At 37.9% G+C, this 4208-nt stretch overlaps 1 pseudogene; it reads left to right on the top strand.

Moving 5' to 3' along the window:
* The first annotated feature begins 1605 nt into the window (after positions 1–1605).
* LOC107755454 (uncharacterized) overlaps positions 1606–4208 on the top strand; it is a 4323-nt pseudogene continuing 1720 nt past the window's right edge.

Below are 4208 nucleotides of genomic sequence, written 5' to 3'. Positions count from 1 at the left end.
AGAAAGATGACAGCATCATTTAATTTTTGCAAGCAAACTTGGGGCAAAAACCACAGTTTTTTTTCACCAATTTTTTATGTCACCGTATGCATATAATGCAACAAAGATTGCTAAAGTAAATGGACTTAACTAATAGACCTACCACTCTCTGTGTTAAAATAAAATTATGCTGTCATCTTTCTACAATCATTTTTACCCCCCTGTAGTTTGGCTCCAAATCTCAGGTGAAAGTTGTCATTTTGACCCCCCTCTACAAAACGGTGGATTACTCCGTAAATATACATTCATGAAATTGAATATTTTGGCTTTCTTTATGTATTTCTTTCAGCAGAAAAAGAAAAAAAAAGATCAAAATTTTTAGCCTAGGACCTCTGGTTGAATTGAGACAGAATGACCCAATTGTTAAGGTGATAAATGATAATGTCAACGGTGATGTTACGAATAATGTTAACATTTGAAATGTACATCAAACATATTTACCTTTTATATACTTATTTTACTATTTTAAATTTTGTCTGTTAATGATTCTTACAGATTTTCTAATCTTCGACTGTCACTTGGAGTGCAGAAAATACAAGCATTATTACTGCTGCCACTGCCCCACAACAATAATAAATAAGGCAGATTTCATCAAGCACATACATGTGTGCAAACATTCAGCTCCGCAGGTGAACCATACAGTGCCTTCTGCTTCTCAGTGCATCGAGATGACACCGCAGGTGAACCATACAGTGCCTTCTGCTTCTCAGTGCATCGAGATGACACCGCAGGTGAACCATACAGTGCCTTCTGCTTCTCAGTGTGTCGAGACATCAATAAACAGCTTGAAAAGTGTTCGTAGAAAGCATGAACAAAGGTTAAATTGTCCCCACTGTCATCAGTGTGTTTTAAAGAAAAATCTGAAAAAACACATACAAAGAGCACATACAGATATTGAGCATGACGTCACTGCACATTTCCACTTTCAAAGTCAGTGCATTGACCCAAATAACGGAGTTTTTGCTGTTGCAAAATCTTCTAAAGGCCCTTGTATTCCCATTCATGTTATCAAAAAAACATGGGGCAGTTTACACAACGTGACTTGTGAACTGGATGTCTGCAGTGCTGTTGTGAATTTTAAAAGAAGAAGTGGCATGCGATCTTGTCAGTGTGCTCACTTACAATCTGTTGATTACTGCAGATCTGATGCTGAAAATGTTGTCCTGGATGAAGATGTTTTAAAAGAAATGGTACAGCACAAATGGTTTTCAGAGGAAAGCAAAAGACACTGTTTAAATTCTCAGAAAAAAGCTGAAGAACAAGATATGTGTTTTGCATCCTATGTGAATCTTGGAGGTCCATCTTATATGCACTATGTGTCCGTTTTTGAGCCAAATGTTTCGTTTTATAATCGATTGGGAAGGATCATGGTTGTTTATAATGCCAAACTCAACACATGGCATTGCCCTTGTACTAGGCCAAGGCGCTCCTGCATACACAAGGCAGTGTGCAAATGGCACCTTTTCCAAACAAACAGAAAACTGTTCCAAAGAGTGAAGAGCACTGAGGAGGATTTGACCTGCAAGACTTCATTGCCAGTGGACACTGGTCTTTATTTAGAAAAAGATGATGCTGAGAACACTGTACCCTCCAACAAATGAGGACCTCACGAAAATGGTGCAATATATCTTTACAAATAAAACAATACCATCTTCCCTACCTATCTCAACAACTGATTTAAATGAAAAGGAATTCCCAAAAGTTCTGGTTCCAAATGAGATGCACTGCTCATGTTTGGAACACGCACCTCTTAGTGATCCTTTGCTCATCTCTAATAAAGCTAAAATTGTCACGACAGTTGGAATAATTGAAGGTCGGTATTTGTTAGTAGTAAATTCTTATTTTAATAAAGTCTTTAGGATTAAATGCATATTTTTTGTTTTTAGGTGTTGAAAGCTATTGCAAGACATGTCCAGTGTGTGGACTTGCATATCGCCATCAAGAATGGAGCACTGGTGTGCATAACTATGATGACCACATCATACTCAGTTTGAAATTTTGTCTTCTGCTTCGAAGTTTTCTGCAGGTATTGTGGATTGCTTTCTTCATTCCAGAGGCATTCAAACTTGGTCTGGGAGGGCCACTGTCCTGCAGATTTTAGCTCCAATCTGCCTCAACACACCTGCCTGAAAGTTTCTAGTATGCCCAGTAAGACTTTGATTAGCTGGTTCAGATGTGTTTAATTGGGTTTGGAGCTAAACTCTGCAGGACACCGGCCCTCCAGGAGCAGGATTGGACAGCCCTGCTTTATAGTGTTTAGTGCCATTGTCACACTAATGTCTAATACCTAATTTTGTCTCTTTAGTCGCATACTGCTGTTGAAAGAGTCTGTAAAGCTCTTTCAGTATCCACTGGAATGGTTTACCCAAGCAGTAAAACGGTGCTTTGTGCTTATCTGCACTTTGAAGCATTAACTGATCATGATTACCAATTTTCCTGCTTAAAGTGTGGATTCCATCCATCTGTTGATGTCATGGATGCTCATCGAAAGGGAGTTTTTAGTATGCAAGGTATGATACAGATCTAATCACAATTTGAAAAACCTTGACCTGCATATAATTTTTTTGAATTAAGGATCAATTGAAGTTTTAAGTTCAGAAATTTTAATCTGTTCTTGGAATGTATTTCAAACAGTGGTGCCTCAGCAAATTATTCTATGTTAAATCTTTGTAATGTGTATATATATTTGTAATTTTATTTTTAGTAAGTGAAATTGAACAACCCCCAACAAACTTTGCTGGACAGGTGGATGTAGAGGCTTTTTGGAATTCCCTGAGATTGGAAATCATTGCAAGAGGTCTTGTGCAGAGTAAGTTTGTATTTATTGTATTCATTTGGGTCAAGGTACTACACAGACACAGGTGTTTGTCTTATCTTACCTTGTTTTAAGGTTTAGTTCACCCAAAAGTGAAATTGCCAGCATTTATTCACCCTCATGTCGTTCCAAATCCATAAAACCTTCGTTCATCTTCGAATTATGTTTTTGATGAAATCCAAGAGCTTTTTGAACCCTCCCCCACAATAGACTGCATCATCATTGCAATTTTCTCGGATTTCATAAAAATATCTTAATATTTGTTCCGAAGATGAGCCAAGGTCTTATGGGTTTGGAATGGCATGAAGGTGAGTAATGAATGACACAATTTTAATTTTTGGGTGAACTTACCCTTTGTGCCTAAACTTTGACACCAGGAGTGACTACACAGGAACGCAAAAAAAAAAAAATCCAAGGAAAAACATAACCCAGAAACACCTGCTATTTTCTTCTCACCTTATGACATCATCTGTTGTTAAATTTTTTTTATTAAATTAAAAAATACAAGTTTGAGTTCTCTGTTGTCATTATTGCTACTGTTTTGTTTTTTTTAGTTGGACACCACAATCCTTTTGCTGTCAAACCAAGTTTTCATCTTTGGGCACCCTGGATTGGACAAAATACTAGAAAATCTGGCTCTGTCTTAAACACAGAATGGGAAAAAGTACATTCATCAAATCCTAATTCTGCATCTGAAATTCCAGTAACTGAGGAAAGGCTTATTGATGAGCTGATGACACTGAAGGTGAAGTGTTGCCTTGTTTACCCTCTTGTAACAGTACTATTTTGGTCGTTATTTTTTTCTAATGAATTCTAAGTGATTTCTTTTTATTAAAAATAATTTCATAGGTGGCTGCTGTCCGTCAGTTATGTGGATCTTGCGGTTTAAATACCAAGGGATCAAAGATGGACCTCATAATGAGACTGAGTGAGATGATAAACAGGTCATCGTATGACAATTTTTCAGAAGGTTTGGGGTGCATCAGGTATGTATGCACTGATATATGTAATTTATGATTCACAACATATGCAGTAGATTTGTCATTTAATGTAAAAACAAAGTGCTAAAATCATGTTAAACCATTTGTTATTACTTAGGTGGCTGGGCAGTTGTTATGTGCCCCTGCGGTGTCGTGTACAGCATGAAAGTCTTAGTGAGAGCGGAAAGTCCAAGGGACGTCACTGACCTATTGCTGTCCTGGAAACACCTACCCAACATAACAATTTATGACTTTGCGAGAGGACTGGCCTCTCATGCCAATCTCCGTAATCCAGACATAATTCCCTTCAGCCCACATGAGCAGGGTGCGAACTACGGGGGAGCTCGGCTCCCCCTAATAAGACCATGGGCTCC

The sequence above is a fragment of the Sinocyclocheilus rhinocerous genome, unplaced genomic scaffold (genome assembly GCF_001515625.1).
Source record: "Sinocyclocheilus rhinocerous isolate Xijiao unplaced genomic scaffold, SAMN03320098_v1.1 scaffold4840, whole genome shotgun sequence".
NCBI classification, from domain to species: domain Eukaryota; kingdom Metazoa; phylum Chordata; class Actinopteri; order Cypriniformes; family Cyprinidae; genus Sinocyclocheilus; species Sinocyclocheilus rhinocerous.
The sequence above is the reverse complement of the archived record's forward strand: the minus strand, read 5'-3'. Positions and strand labels throughout refer to the sequence as shown.